The sequence below is a fragment of the Malurus melanocephalus genome, unplaced genomic scaffold (genome assembly GCF_030028575.1).
Source record: "Malurus melanocephalus ecotype Western Australia unplaced genomic scaffold, MMel_1.1 scaffold_19, whole genome shotgun sequence".
Classification (NCBI taxonomy): Eukaryota; Metazoa; Chordata; class Aves; order Passeriformes; family Maluridae; genus Malurus; species Malurus melanocephalus.
The window spans coordinates 424,674-441,028 of NW_026623251.1; the positions used below are offsets into that span (position 1 = coordinate 424,674).

The 16,355-nt window shown below is 51.0% G+C and overlaps 1 long non-coding RNA gene across 1 annotated transcript in view; it reads left to right on the top strand.

The window, feature by feature from the left end:
• Positions 1–16,355, top strand: part of LOC130588797 (uncharacterized) — a 26,986-nt gene that overhangs the window by 193 nt on the left and 10,438 nt on the right. The window contains exon 2 of the long non-coding RNA XR_008967026.1: positions 517–668. This is a non-coding gene — a long non-coding RNA (uncharacterized LOC130588797). The remainder of the gene's footprint in view (positions 1–516; positions 669–16,355) is intronic.

Below are 16,355 nucleotides of genomic sequence, written 5' to 3' on the forward strand. Positions count from 1 at the left end.
TTCTCTTCTCTTCTCTTCTCTTCTCTTCTCTTCTCTTCTCTTCTTCTCCTCTCCCTCTCCCTCTCATTTTTTTCTTTCTTTTTTTTTTTTTTCTTTTTTTCCTCTTCCCTTGCTCTCCATGTGCTGTTGGATGCGGTTTAGATATCCCACTGTCCTCTGACTGCTAGTATGGATCTGTGCCTGGTCACCCCGCACAGTTCTGAAATGTCAGGACGTTACTAAGTCCCCCAATGAGCGCAGCTGTGGGCTGACCTGGCAGGGGTAGGGGGAAACAGAGGTAGGAGAGAAGGACCTGTGGCAGTGGTARGGGTATTAGGAAGCAGGCGGGGAAGGAGAAGGTTTTTGGGGGCCATGTCATGGCTCAGATCTCTTGTGTTGCTCCTCTCCCAGTGGGAAGAGCTGTGTGAGTCCCCTGTGTCTTGCACTCTAGTCTGGTTGGTGTCTTTGAGTTTGGTTTGCTCACAGAGGGGACGCAGATGTACTCTTTCGCTTTTCCTATGGGTTATTATTTCCCAGTGACCAAGAAGGGCAAAGCCACCAGACACTCCGTGCAGAAGAGCACTTTTCTCATCCTGCTCAGGATGTGGGGCCGGGCACAAATACACTGTGTGAGATGCCCATCAGCCAGTGAGACTGAGATGTCCGAGGAAACCTTGTACTGACATGAGGTGAGTCTGTTTAAACAACCAAAACAAAAGGAACCAAAAGAAAAGCAGTCTGCCCTGACGAGGAAAACAAAATGCTGGGGACCTAGAAAGGAAAGGTGTTGAGGGTTGTGAACTGAGGGTGGCAACCAGCATCAGTGCTTGTACACATTGCATTATGAGGATTTCTGCCATTGTTGTCTTGGGAGTCCTTGTTCCTACAGACTGATTCTGTGATTCTATGACTGGCTGCAGCACCAGGGAAGGGAGAACTGAGGCATCGCATCCACAGCACCAACAATGCTGCTCATCAGTCAAGGCAGGGGGAGGCAGCACAGGGCAGGACAGCACTGCTGGCAGAGCCCAGGGGCTGTTTGTGTGTGAGACCACATTCTCTAGGAAAGGACAGCAGCTGGACAGGTATGGAACTTATATAGACACATCTGAGCTAGCGGTGCCAATAGTTAGTCACCACAAAGGACATGGTTCAGGCTCCATGCTGGAGGTAAATGACTCACATTGAAGTCTGTGGGACTAGAGCTTTGTTGCTCTTGGCACTCAAGCCAGCTGGATTTAATGCTAGATTGGGTACATCCTTCAGGACTGATAGAGAGTCCTTTGCAGCATGCTATGCCATCTGCAAGGACAGCACATATGCTCTCTGGGACAGACATCCTATAAGCCCAAGAGCCCATCTTCCCCATCAATACCCTGCTGTGTGTTTGGGGGACATGCTAAAGGAGTCAAGACATTTGCAGTAAATTCTTACAGGGAATTTTTGTGCTGGGCAGCTCACCAGTTTGCTGCAGTCCCTGTGCTTGTCTCCRTGCCTTGTAGTACACATCATCAGGGCTGCCTGCTGTGGCTGTGCTGAGTACATAGACAGATGTCACTGGAGAGCAAGGGACATGTGGTGTGCAGAACATGTTCTCAACTTAAGTTGAGTATCCGGGGTGTGTTTTAGAACATGTTCTCAACTCAAGTTGAGTATCTGGGCTGCTGCTATCTTTTATTAGCCAGCGTGTCAAGGACATCCCCCATTTCYGGTTATCTGAGCTGGGCAGTTGGAGCAAATCCCTTTCCCTAGGAGATGCTACTGGTTCTTCTTGCAGAAGCCCTTGGTGCGTGAGGGCTAGAGCAGTGTTTCAGGAGAGGAGGTGGTGGCCCTTTTCTCCATTTGCCTGGCTGGTGTTTGTCCTCTAGACTTGTAAGAGCCCACCTGACTTGTGCTTGCATCCCTTTCCTGCTGCTGCTCCGAGAGCTCACTGCACACAGCTCACTGCTGTGTCTGTGCAGACCTTGYATCATGACATCCCTTGGAGCACACTCCTTGTCCTCCCACAAGCTTCTTTCTGAGAGCTGGTTACAAACTTTCTCTCTTCCTTGGATTATTTTACTTCCAAGCCTGGTCCTTTGTCTCCAAAGATTTTAACACTGTCTGATTTCCCCTTAAGATCTGAGCCCTCTTCTTCTGTTAGCCACAGTTCCAGTGTGGCCAGTGCTTGCAGAATTTTGTAGGGCATGCAGAGCATGAGGGCTTTCAGAAAGCTGTGGGGCTCTTTAGACWTTGGGGATGTACTACATTCTTGTTTTGGTACTGACCAAGCTCCTTGGTGGGGTACTAGGAGGGTGAACACAGGGTGCTGTCTGCTGAACAAGCTCACAGGTTTGTCTGCATCTTGCTTACAAGCCAAAGGGATTTTGCTCTTGAAGCATACAGGGAATCTTTGGGCAGTGACACATGATTTTCCTTTTTGCCAGCTCCTCAGTAACATCCCAGGCTGGATCAGCCTTAGATAGGCTGATCTGAACAACACCAATAGCCTCAGCTCTTGGTGGCCAATGGTGGAGGAGGAGACTGTGGGGTGACAGGAGAATGCAGCCCATCAGGAGCCAAGGGAAGGCTCAGGAGATGGGGCTGCCTGGGGGAGGAACCTGGCAGTGCAGTAGGACTGGGTTCTCCCACCCCTCATCGCCTCCATTTCCAGAGGAGCACAGTCCTATTAGTTTAGGCAGCCAGTTCTGCTGTGAGCTCAGGGATGTGCTCAAGTGGGACTTTGGAAGGAGGAACCTTCCCTCAGTGTGGCCTTGGCAGTCGGAGAAGAGCAGAGACGTCCCTGTTTCCATGCATCCCTGTGCCTCAGAATGCAGCTGGAGGCCTTTCCCAATGTCTGACCTATAATGCCACAACTCTCTTTGGGGTCTCTCCTTGCTTTACTCTCCATCTGAGAAGGGCTGATCTGAGTCCTTCCTCCCCCACATCAGCTGCCAAGACCCCAGTACTGTCACCCCCATTGTCACCTGGGCCCTCCACAAATACCATCTCTCTTCTGGAAGCTCTGCAGCACTGCCCCAGCACCGCAGCATCCCCCAGTTCTGGTCAGCCCCGTTGGCCAGTGACTTGCATCCCAGATGGTCACCTGCAAGGAGCTGGCACCTGTTAGGAGCAAGTCCCATGAGAGCAGGTGAAAGGCACAAGTGGRCTGCTGCCACCCTCCTGCCTGGCTTGCCCCACAGCTCTGCCCTGCCTGCCAGGCTCAAGAGGGAGCCGCCRGGATATGGAGATGGGAACACGATGCCTGGGACTCCTAGGCAAGCCTTGGCCAGAGTCCTGCTCCTGTACGTGCAGCCTGGCACTGAGACGGAAAGTGAGGCTCCCTGAGAAGCAGGGAGGGAGAGTGGTGATAAATGAGCCTTGATAATTAATTCACACTTCTGATACATATTTGCTCTCTCAAATGTGTGTGTTGGCATCATCACAGGCAGGGCTTGGYCTGGCATCCAGCAGACATCCTCTTTATCTCAATTTCTACATTGAACTTGTTAATTGTATCTATCAGGCTCTGAGCTCAGGATGGAGATTTCACATCAAACAGCAACGCCTATAAAGACGGTGTGAGCAGGGCACTTAGTTCAACTCCGAGGCTGCAAGGGGGAGTGAGAGACCTCCCAGACTGTGATTTCATCCCAGGCTCTTTGCAAACATCCTTCTCGCCCAGCTGGGGCAGACAGGGTCCGCAGAAGGTTGTCAAACTCAGCCTTTAGCAGGCTAGGCTGCTAAAGATTGCCCACTCTGATGCTCTCTACTAAAGATGTCCCAGCCCTGTCTGCAGCAGTYGAGAAAAAGTGGCCACCTGAAGCTTGGAAACATGTTACATCTGCAGGGGCTTGAAACTGGGAGCAAGTAATTTCTGTAAAAACCTTATTGGGAAATCAGGCAGTGAGGCTCATCCCAAAACACTGGGGCTTTCTGCTAAAGCTCTGCGTGGAGCACAGACACGAGGGTATTACATAAGATGTTGCTCTTGTGGGAGCTGGCCGCCCTGCTTCAGGAGTGTCCCAAGGCTTCCTGCCTGTCCTGCACATGCCCTGCRCACAGCTCATTCATTTCCATTCCACAGCCCAATCTCTTCTTCCTCTGAAACAATTAAAAGTTTCTTTGCAGCTCTCCAGGTGTCCCACCCTCTTGCTGGCTTCCATTTCCATAGCKCTCTCCAGCTTGTCTCCACAGGACTTTGCCACTATCCTCCCTTCAGAGGAGCTTCATGTCTGGGCACCAGGGTGGGATATATGGAAAGACTATGAGGTTTTTTCCTTACCTTATAGATCCAACCTATACCTTCACACAAAAATGAGAGAAACCCCTAAAAGGAGCATGGGAGTACCTTGTTCCCAGGGGAAAAGAGGTCTGTTTTTAGAAAGCACAACATCCTAGAGAACCTCTTGGGGTTGCTTTTAAATCAGAGGTCTCAAAGCAACAAGCCAGATCAGCAAGCACATCCTTGCATCTCTTCTGGAGTGATCATCTCATGGTGACATAGGCTTTTTTTGCTTTTGSTGTCCTGCACCACTGGGCCACACCTTGTGCCTGAAGTGCAGGAGCTGATTTTTGACCAASAACTCTTTCTGCAAACAGAGTCCCTGTGGTGCTGTTGGGTCCTGCTGAGACACAAAGCTATAAAAGATGGCTCTTTCCAAAGATGTGCTTCTCCCAGAGTAGGACAAGCAACAACCCTGGCACCAGCCACCAGGGATGTGGGGAAGACCAGGAAATTCAGTGAGGCAGGTTCACAGCTGGGATAAAGCAAGTGGCTGACCTCTGTCTATGCTCTCCAGCACCTCAGTGGAAAAAGAGATCTGGAGAAGATATGTGGGAAGCCTCTCCCAGCCACAAGTGGGTGTGAAGGGAAGGAGCATGGAGGTGTTGGGAAATCAGGCCAGCAGGCAGAATTGATCTCCTGGTTGGGCTGGCAGAGTGGAGGCAGGACCTGCTCCCTCCCAAGACCTAAAGAAGGTGGGGAGGGACCAAGCAGTTGTTGGAAGTGGAGGTGCTRTGTGTGATGGGTGGGAAGGGAGACTGATGTCCAGCAAAGCTGTAACTGCTCACTGTCACGACATGTCCCACAGGACATCCATCTCTCTCCTATAAAATCATAAATCACCTCTCAGCCTGAATCACTGCATCAGCACAGCAATATTCTGCACAGCTTTGTCTCTTCCCTACCTAAATGTGGGCCGCTCCCTTCCCCCAGCTGCCCTTCCCGCACTCACTGAAGGCAAACCCAGCTCTTTAATTCCAATCCCAAATTCTGGAAATGATTAGTGGGCTGTCATCACTCAGCCCCACCGGATATTGGGCACGGGGCACTTCCGTCCCCTGTAATTGATTGTGTGCAGGGCTGCCTGGCTCTGCAGCGGCCAGGAGAGAAGTGAGTGAGAGGTGGGTGTAGTGTTTCCCTCCGCCCACCTCACTCACGGCTGGGCTGGGAAAACTGCTGGACCAAAACCAGGGCAAAGAATAAATTCATTCATGGCTCAAGGTAARGGGACAAGGCTAAGAGGCTCCCCAAAGAGTTGGGCCTATCCTGTCTAGGAGAAGAAATGAAAAAATGTGGTTGGGACAGGGGGGCAACGCTGGGGCAGCCCCTTCACTGATGCGCAGAGCTGCACTTTGTGAAGCTGCTGTCGCATCCCTCGAGGGGCCTGGGAACTCAGTGGCCCATTYGCCCAGGGTACCCAGAGGCAGCTGCCAGCTCCAGCTTGATGGAGAGGATGCTGATCAGCATCGCAGCCCCTCACAGCCTTTGTTCCCTGCTCTGCCTGCCCCTTTCCCAGGGCACTCTCTGGCTCCTGGGAGCTGCCCGTTTGCCAGCTGCCTAGYGAGAGCTGCTGTCTGCCCCGTGTGAATGTCTTGCATCAATCCAGCAGACTCCCAGCCTTCCACTGAAACGTCTCATTGTGCAGCTGGCCAGGCTACGTGAGTCTGGCTACGTGGAGCTTTGAAGTTAACTCTTCCTTTTGAGTCAACGGAGCTGTGTGGTGTAATTGTAAAATTTCCCTTCGTTGGCTAACCTCCTGATGTTAACAAAAGCTCCCTGCTATGTAAACAGGCCAGATGCCGCAGGATGCTGTCTGCAGGCTCACGTACACTCCTTGTGCCACAGGAGGTGCTGGACTTGCACCTGCAGGCTCCCTGAGCCAGGCAGAGAGGTTGGAGCCACGTTCCCCACAGATGGGGCAGAGTCGCTGGTTCCCTCATCCTTTTGTCAGTGACCTCAGCTGTGTCTCCCTTCCTTTCAGATTACTGGGCCCTGCAGAAATCCTGGCTGAAATGGTCTTAAATTGGTAGTAATTATCTTGAGAAGAAGGGATGAGGTTCCAGATGACTAGGGAATAAAGGTGGAAGGATAGTACCTGTTTTTAAAGGAGTAAAGAAAATGGAGTCACAGGTCTTCAGAATTTTCAGGCTGCCTTCAGCACCAGTAAGGGCCCTGGAGCAGACACCCTCCATGTAAGGCTGACCAAGATAGCAAGGTGAGAAGTAAAGAGTCAACATGGATTTGGCAATAGCCTAATTTCCTTCCACAACAGGGTTGGGGGAGATAAGCAAGATGTGTCCTGGATCTGCTGCTGAGAGCTACTTGCATGACCAACCTGGGTGGGTGTTGATTTCAAAGATCTGTATTACATTCCACAAAATCATGGAATATTAAGGGATTGGAATGGACTTTAAGGATCACCTAGTCTCAGCTCCCCTGCCATGGGCAGGGACACCTCCCACATAGACCAGGTTGCTCAAAGCGTTACCCAACCTGGCTTTGAACACTGCCAGGGTTGGGGCATCTTRTTCAGCGTCTCACCATGCTCACAGTAAAGAATTTCTTCATCATATCTAATCTAAATTTTCTCTCAGTTTGTAGCCATTACTTCTTGTCCTATCACTACAGTTCCTGATGAACAGTCCCTGTCCAGCTTTCCTGTAGGCCCCCTTCAGACACTGGAAGGTTCCTATGAAGCCTCCATGCTGCCTTCTCTTCACCAGGCTGAGCAGCCCCAAGTTCTGCAGCCTGTCTTTGTTGGGAAGGTGCTCTTGTCTTCTTATCAGCTTTATGGCCCACATCTGGACTTGCTCCAACTGTTTCATTGCTCTGCAGTCATTCCTGTGCTGAGGACTCTGGAGCTGGATGCAGCACTGCAGGTGGGGTTTCACCAGAGCAGMGCAGAGGAGCAGAATCCCCTCTCTTGCCCAACTGGCCAYTCTGATGCAGCCCAGGATTCCAYTGACTTTCTGGGCTTTGAGCGCATGGTGCTGGCTCATGCTGAGCTTTTTGCTGACATTGATTTGCCATATGGTGGTCTCAGGCACTTTGGAGCTCAGGGTTGGAGTTCAGACAGAGTGTGACACTGGTGAAATGGATATAAACAGGATGCAATTCGTAAGGGCAAATGCAAGCCACACGCAGCAGGATAATTTGCTGTGTGCCTGTACAAGGGGGCAATTAGGCCTTCAGAAGAGGACATGGATATCGTTGAGGTGATGGGTGTCACTRCTGAGTGATTTGATGACACACAGATGTGAAGAAAAACAAAGGTTGCTGCTAGGCTATATAAACAAAAGTGACATGAGCATCAGGCGTGCTGCAATCATTCCACATGAAGTATTAGGAAAGCATCATACTTCCTGGATTTATTCAGTTTAGGCAATATAGTTCAAGAAAAGCTTACACCTATTAGAGTTCTTGAAAGATGATCAGCAGCCCAGTAACCATGACCTATGAGTAAAGTTTGAAAGAACTTAATTTGTTTAGTCTGCTTATGAGAGGAGAAAAGGGAGAACATGACAACCTTCAGATTTGTAAAAAGCGTCTGAAAAAGTAACCAAATGAGTTGTTTTCCATCTTCAGGATGTAAGATATAAGATTAGACATCCAGAAAAACTTTTCCGCTCAAGGGCTCCTGTCCTCTTAAGACAGAGTGCTTTGCAGACACCACACAATCACGGAATCACAGAATGGGTCAGACTGGAAGGGACCAGAGTGGATCATCTGATSCAAGCTTACTGCTTGGATCTGGACCTTAGGCAAGGTCATCCCAGAGCACATGGCACAAGACTGTGTCCAGACGGTTCTTCAGTATTTCTGGTGAGGGAGACTCCACAACCTCTCTGTTGTGGCAACCTGTTCCAGTGCTAAGTCATCCACACAGTAAAGAAGTTCTTCCTCATGTTCAGGTGGAACTTCCTCTGCATCAGTTTCTGYCCATTGCCTATTGCTTGGCACCACTGAGCAGAGCCTGACTCCATCCTCTTGGCACCCTCCCTTGAGATACTGATAGACATTGATGAGGTCCCCTCTCAATCATCTCTTCTCCAGGCTAAACAGGCCCAGTTTCCTCAACCTTTCCTCATAAGAGAGATGCTGCTGTCCCTTAATCATCTTTGTTGCCCTCTCCTGGATCRGCTCCAGGGGCTTTGTGTCTCTCTTAAACTGAGGAGCCCAGAACTGGACCCAGCACTCCAAAAAYCTCACCAGGGCTGAGTAGAGGGGTAGAATCACCTCTCTTGACCTGTTGGCAGTGCTTTTCCTAATGCACCCCAGGACACCATTGGCCTTCTTGGCCATAAGGACACACTGCTGGCTCATGGACACCTTGTTGTCCACCAGGACCCCCAGGCCCTTCTCCACCGAGCTGCTCCCCAGCAACTCAGCCCCCAGCCTGTGCTGGTACCTGGGGTTGTTCCTCCTCAGGTGCAGGACCCTACTCTTGCCTTTGTTGAATTTCACACAGTTCCTCTGTGCCCATGTCTCCAACCTGTCGAGGCCCTTCTGAAGGGCTGCACAGCCCCCTGGGGTATCAGCCACTCCTCCCAGCTTTGTGTCATCAGTGACCTCACTGAGGCGGCATCTGCCYCTTCATTCAAGTCATTGATGAACACTACTGGGCCCAGTACTGAACGCTGAGGACACCACTASTGACGGGCCTCCAACTAGGTGCTAGACACAATCTCCTTCTTAAGAAATTTCCAAAACCAAGATGCTACAAACACTCRTCAGGCCAGGTTGGATAGTGGTATCTGTCCTTAGCAGAGAGACATCTAGATGATGTTTCAGGTGCCCTGTTTTAGATCATGCACCATTACATGGTAAGGCACAGCTGGTCTTTGCAGGCTGGCAAGGGCATAACAGTGATTCTCCTCACATTGCCTGTTTTCTAGACACCACACAATATTCCCTGTTGCAAAAAGTGGGTAGGCTTGCAGGATACATGGGACAACACCAGGAAGCCTAAATGATGTTTAGTCTGCTGTTCAGACAGATGTGCCCTTGATCTGACAGAGGACAGCAGGCTGCTATCACTTCTTCATGGGAAATACGGTGGCTTAGTTGCACTCTAAAGGCAAGGCTCCTAAATTTGCAACCAGAAAGGCTTATTACATCATTCCTGTCTGCAGGAATCAGATGGGAAGACTTCTTGAATAGGTGCTTCACCTCATTTGGTGTTGTCTAGATAACAAGTAAAGATCCAGAGAGGAGGTGGAGGAAGCATACTCTCTGGTGGCTGAAGTTAAACCACTAATCGAGGGTAAGCTACAAGTGTGGAGTGAACAAGAGTCTTTGAATGAGGTTTCATGACAGCAGGAGAAGGAGGGCCCAGTCTCCACCAGACCTCACAGCTGCCCTTTGGGAGGAGAGCCCAATGGTGCTGTGGAGTCCTCCAGGTGTTCAGCATGAGGGTGAACCCACAGGAGTTCTTCAGAGCCATGCCAGACTTGTGCAGAAGGCTGTCCAGAGCAGACCTGAGCAATCTTCCTTTTCACACAGATTGTTACCATTGTCTGGATGGGGAATGCTCTTCTGGCTGTGCTGGTGCAGCTTGATGCGAATTGCTCCTTCAAAGTCAAATGCTTTGTGATGCACTCGAGCAGTGGGTGCTGCTGCCAGAGGGTGAGCATGTTCACAGAGGCTGGGTGGAGTTTGCATGGAGAAACTAGAGCCTAAACCTCGCTGACAGAGAGAGGCCAGCCCAGCACTCATTAGTGCATCGGAGGCACATCTGCAGCGAGYGAGCTGACTGTTGTCTGGATTGCAGCACTGAGATGAGAGAGGCCACTGCGGTATAAACATCTGTCAAGAGCAGATGAGGTCTGCAGCAGAGACATTCCCCACAGGTTTATATGATTTTCAAGGACCTGAGGGCAATGATCTGTTTTCTGCTTCTCAGTCACTTCACAGAAAAGCGACGTCAGTGATCTCATGACCCATTAATAAATAATTCTTCCAAACTCCTTGGCTRAATTGCCCTTGTGTAATGTGCAGGATGAAACCAAAGGGAATAGCTTCTTCCAAGATTTCATTTTGCAGCTCAAGAGTATGTGATAAGGCCATCCTGCAAAGATTACAAAATCCTTTACTTGGAAGGGAGGAGAAGRGGGTCACAGTGGACAACGCAACTTAGATCTTGGAAAGTACCTTCTMTGGATGTCCTGCTTAGCCAACATGAAACTTCCCTAGCACTTGGTTCAATTCTGCTGGATGAAGAGATATACAACCATTCAACCCTCAGAAGGTACAACGGGCCCTCCAGACATTCCCAGCTTTCATTGGGAACCAAGTAGATTGTGTCTCTGCTATTGRCTTCTACTGGCCAGCACAGCTTTGCTGCTTGAGGGCATGAAGAAGGGAAACAGCCACACCAGCCAAACACCTCATAACATCTCATTTTTGTATCTGGTAAATTCATTCCAGGAGCTGAGCTTGGAGGAGTACCACAACTTCCTCCCCTCCCAGTCTGACTGGTGCTCAGGAGAGTGAGTCATCCATTTTTCATGTGGAGCTCCCCATCGTTCCAAGGAAAAGGCCGTGCTTCCGGCATCCCTTGGCATGTGGGTTTCCATTCATTTGTGGATGTCCAGGCAACATGCCATCCCCACAACAAAATGGCTGCTGCTTAGTTCCACTGCTATTAGTTCATCCCTTAGGATTTTGCTAAATTTCTCCAAGTCTTTTGGACAGTCTGAGTAGGGAGCACTCAGCATCTGGAGGTTTTCAAGTCAGAAAGGCTGCCTGTCCTTTTTCCTTGATTCCTGCAAGTCCTGCAGGACTGAATCAGACCTTTTGCTGCTCCATATTTTTAGGCAGCAGAGGAGTATCTGTTCCMATGGCTTGCACAGGCTCTGTTAGCAGGAATAAGAGGTTAGGGAACATAATATCCCCTCTTGCCTCCTGGCTGGGAGAATATTAGATGAATAAATATCCCAAGGCAGGCCAGCCATATCAAGGCCTTCTGATTTGGAGAAGTCAACCAAAGCAGTCTGGGTGGTCATCAAGTGGTCCCCTTGCTCTGGCAAGCAAATAACACACCACTTCATGGTGGGATCTGCTGCTTTTTTCCTTGGTGTGGAGAAAACTCCCCTGTTTTGCAGAAGGTAGTAAACAAGCCCTGGACCTCATCCCTTGGCTCCAGGGCATACAGTTGCAAAGCTCCTCTGATCAGTGTGGGAGGAAGGCCTCCACCCTCCTTATGGCTGCCCGGTAATGATCCCCAGCTGTAAGCCTCTCCCTTCCATGCCTGGAAACCCAACCTGGCCTCAAGGGTGGGGCACAGGCTGTTTAACCCATTCCCTGGACAAACAGACGGATGAACGGATGGATGGATGGATGGATGGATGGATGGATGGATGGATGGATGGATGGATGGATGGATGGATGGATGGATGGATGGATGGATGGATGGCTCTGCAGGCACTGGAGGTGTGCTGCCTGGCAGGAGAATGGGATCTCCCCAACACCTTCACAGGGCTGTTGCCAGTGGCTCCTGCCGGCTTCATGGGGCTGGAGGTGTCCATCTGGCAGACGTGCAGGTCTGTGGGTTRCTGCAGGGTGCCCTCTTCTTTCACAGCCTGTAATCCTAGCAGTACCTGGGACTGTGACTCCATTTTTATGGAGCTTTTGTCCCTTAGGGGTCGGCAGCAAGGAGCCCCTCTGTCTGGCTCCTCCATGCAGGCGCAGGCCAGTGGCCAGGCAGCCGCTGGTGTGATGCCTACGTAGCACCACACCACGGAGATGGGGCAGGGGATTCCTGAGGTGACGGGGCTGAAGAGCGAGAGTGGAGCGGCGCTGGATGGTGAGAGGCTTTCTCTGCTCATACAGCTAATAGACTAATTAGCAAGGAGCTYGAAACTTGGCTGTGTTTGTTGTCAAATGCAGGCCCCTTTCCAAGTGGTGCTCACAGCCTTCCTTTTTCACTCTGCGCACATTGTACAGCCAGGGCTTTTCTGCTGCTTCACAGAGGATTCTTCATTTAGTAATGGATATAGGCTGAATGGCTGTTGCAGCTATAGGTGACACCAGGGTCAGGAGCGAGGGTGGCAGGGGAGGGTCCTGGGGCTGGGAGAGCAGCGGGAGGCTGGGAGAAGAGATGGAGGGGGCACTGACCCAGCCGTGCGTAACATGCAGCTGGGCTGGGGACAGCGTGGGGCTGTGGGGACACTGCAGCCTGCCAGGGTGCATCGAGGTACTCAGCCAGATGAGCTTCCCGGGGACCTGAGGTGGGAGGAAGGGGTGTCTATTGGTGGGAGAGGAGTGCGTGGGCGAAGGTGTRCTTCCAAGCGAAAGGTATTGATCCTTGTATGGCTCCTTGTGCCGTTTGCCCATTTCTAATTAAGATGCGTTTAAATTGTTTAAACGATTCCTTTGACCAGCACTCCCCTTTCACACAAGAGACAAAAAGTTCACGGAGGCGAAAGGCTGCCGGCACTGGCAGGACGCTGGCAGCATGCGGGCGGGGGGCGGGCGAGCTTCCCTGCCGCCCTGCTGCCAATGCAAATCGCCCAGCGCAGCTGAGCCGGGACCAGGGGAAACCGGGAGGGTTTCCGCCAGCTTCCCACAAGCAYGGGAGCCGAGGCTGTGCCTGCAATCACGTCTGCCCCCAGGCAGCGGCCTTTGTAGGCACCCTGGCTAATGGTTATTCACTGCCGGCAGGAGCAGGGACTCTCATAACCCTTCCATCCGGACACCTGGCATTTCGGTTCACTCCGGCATCCCGAATGATGTGCTCCTGACCCTCCAAATTCAGCTCCTCCTCAGGAGTGTTGTCACTTGGTTCTCCTTGGTGTGCCTGAGACTGAAGAGGCTGGGGGCTCCTGGGGCTGCACTGTTCCCCCAGGCCWCTGGTTTTTGCAGGGTAGGCAAGGGAGGGAGGTAAGGGCTTTGCAGGAGTTTGCCTGAAACCCCGGCTGGAGGCACGGTAGATGCCTGCATCCCTGGCTATCCTTCAGTGCTCTGCAGTGCCTGAGACAGGGCATAATTCACACCCTCACCATGCACCCAAATACTGCCCCAGCCAAGGCGAGGTGAGCACCTGCCAGCCGCATACAAATATTATCTTGGAGTCACAGCAAATATTGGGCACAGGGCCTGGAGSATGCCCAGCCTTCCCCTGAGCTCCATGAAGGCTGCTTGCCCTCGGCAGGCCTGGCTTTCCCACAGACATTTGCAATGACATGGCACCGYTGCTGCTGTTTTCTTTGGATTGAAGCCAGCTGCTTATGGAAAAGCAGCTGAAGCAGCACGGACAGCAGGTAGTGCTGAGCTGGGCTGGGGGAGTGCCCTACCAATGCAATGGCTCACTTCCCAACATGGCATGGTGTGAGCTGCCCAAAACCTGAGAGGTAGGATGGTGCTTTGGCAGAGTCGTGACTCCGTGACAAAAGGCATGACTGAAAGAGTTTGACATATCCACACCCATCCATGTGATGAGAGGCTTCTAAAAGCATGTGTCCTCCTGCTGCCAGAGATCCAGGAGAAATGAACTGCCTTTAGTAGCAGCGAGGGGACCTAATATCAAACCAGGCATCTGAGCCCTCTCACACCCTTGCCACTTAGTGCCAGGCTTTTGCCCCTGTAAAATCTCTTTGAAGATCACGCAATGAGCACTCCATGCCAACCAAATTTAGCCAGCCTGTGGCTGCTTGAGAGCTGGTGACAGTGTGTGGAGTGTGACTTGCCGCCGCATCATGCTGGCTGTGCTCATCTTCCCCAGCTGAGCCACTGACCCCGCTGCAATGTGGCCAAAGACACCTCTGAGATGGCTCAGGCAGCCGGGGTGCTGAGCACTGGCACTGACAAGCTCAGGATCTCTATTTGGGCCTCAGGGCCAAAGTTTTCCATGAGCATCGGCTCCCAGCCTGGAAAATAAGTTTGGCAACAGGGTTGGGTTTCCAGCTGAGAAGAATGAATGATCTCACCACCAACTAGACTATTTCCAGAGTGACATTTCCCGAATGGAGTGCTCCAGTGCTAAGTTCCTCTGAAGCAGCACTGGTGGCACATGGCAGGGCCAAGTTGTTTCTGCTTCATGTGCCAGCTCAGCTTCATCATTTCCCTCTCTTAGCCCCTGTGTGTTAGGGATTTCAGTGCAAAGACCTGGCTGGTTTTGCATTTCCAGCTTCTTTCTACATTTGCATCTTTGTGTCTAGTGTCTCCATTAATTTTATGAATGTTATTAATTCCCACACTTTCATATCCCTTCTGAGATCTGTTTTAAATTCACACATCTGTYAATTTGCTGCTCATTTGGGATCCAGGCCTAGAAGTTGGGCAACCATGGAGGCAGTCTCTGTTCCAGATAGTTCCCAGTTTAAATTAATTTAATTATAGTTCCCTTGTAATTCCCTTTGAACAACCTCTTCCCTTCTAGTCCTTTCAGTTTATCCCTTAACTTGTCTTCTTTCTACCCCTTTCTTATCTGACCATACCACTTCTTATGCTTTTCATTCCTGCTTTCTACTCATCCCAGCTTCCCACCTGCTACTTCTTGGCCCCTCTTCTTCCTCAGCCCCGGTGACATGCTTCCTTCCCTGGTGGCAGAGAGGCTGCCATGTCACCTCCGCACTGTGCCCAGGGGTCTGAAATGAAGTCCAACATGCTTTTGTTGGACCAACATGCCTTTCCACTAGAAGTACAGAACTGAACAGCCCACACATTTGGAAAGCTCTCCAAGCTGGTTTGGATGCAGRAGCTTGGACTTTGTTTGTGCCTTTACCCATCTGAGCTGCTCTGCTCAGGCTACCTGGATCAAAGGCTCACTCCTCACTGAGCACTGCAAAGGCAGTTTGCAGGATGCAATGAATGAAGGATGTGATTAGATCTGCCTCATTTGCCTCCATTGAAGGGAACGTGATGGCAGCCCATCACCAATCTAGCTTTTTCCAGTTTTATAGACATAAAATTACTCATCTGCTTCAAGAAACCTGGGTTATTATTTGGCACCCCCTACTTTGCCATGAATGATAAATCTGCTTGTACAGGATGTGTTAGGTGGCAGTCAGGCATGCTTCAGGCCAGGGGTAGGGGGCAGGGGAAGAGCCAGGACCTCAGGGCTGGGCTAGCAAGCTGCAGTGAGCGCACAGAGTTGAAAAATGCTGCTTTCACACAGCAATTGTTATGTGCCAGGCCTGCTTAAACACTTAATGCTCTTAAATGCTTTTGCTCTCTGATAGCCAGAGGCTGGATAGTGGCCTCCTACAGTGAATAATCGAGAAATGAATGAAATATTTACAAGCACAATTGATGTGAGCTCAGAAGCTGGTGTCCCTGCCTCCCCATGAMATTTGCCTCTCCCTGCACACAGTATTTTTTGTGTTTCCCCTGCAAAGCACCAGGGCTCTGTGGCAATAGCCCACTGGGCTTGTCTGCAAGTGACACCCAGCAAGGAAGGAAACTTGCTGCCCAGGAGCATCTCAGTACCCTGAAAAGGCACGAGCCACCCCCAAACCCATGTGCTACCACTTCCCATTGGTTTGTGTGCTGCAGGATGAATATCTTTCCCAGAGGACCTCAGCTGCTGAAATCCCTCATCTCTGAGGAACAGCTCTTTGGGTTGGACATCCCAAAAGTGTGCAAATGCAGATACGRATGGCAGAGAAACAGAGCTGAGGGGCACTGGCGGGAGAGTCGTGACCCACAGGAGCTGTCCTGTCCCTTCATAGCTACACTGTTGCCACCTCCCTGGAGAGCGGACTKGCTACGTGCTCTCCGGGTCGTAGGGACACCTTGGTTGTGATGTTGGTCTGTTCTTAGTCGTCCCAAGGATGGATTTGAGTAATCAAGTCACTACGTGCCTTTTGTCCAGTGTGTGATATTCCAGGGACTTTCCAACACCAGCGGTGTCACCCACGTGTGTGTAACTCKTACTGACAGCTGCTGACTCATGAGTGCAGCACACCAACGGTCTCCAAAATATCTGGAAACCTCATTAATTTTCAGGAGATGAGGAGAAGAAGGAGATTTATTTAACTCCCTGTTGGCCTGTGACATAATGCACAGAGGTGCACATGAAAAAACACATCTTCTGAAATGCTCCACTGTGTTGATCCCTTCCCTTCCCTTCCCTTCCCTTCCCTTCCCTTCCCTTCCCTTCCCTTCCCTTCCC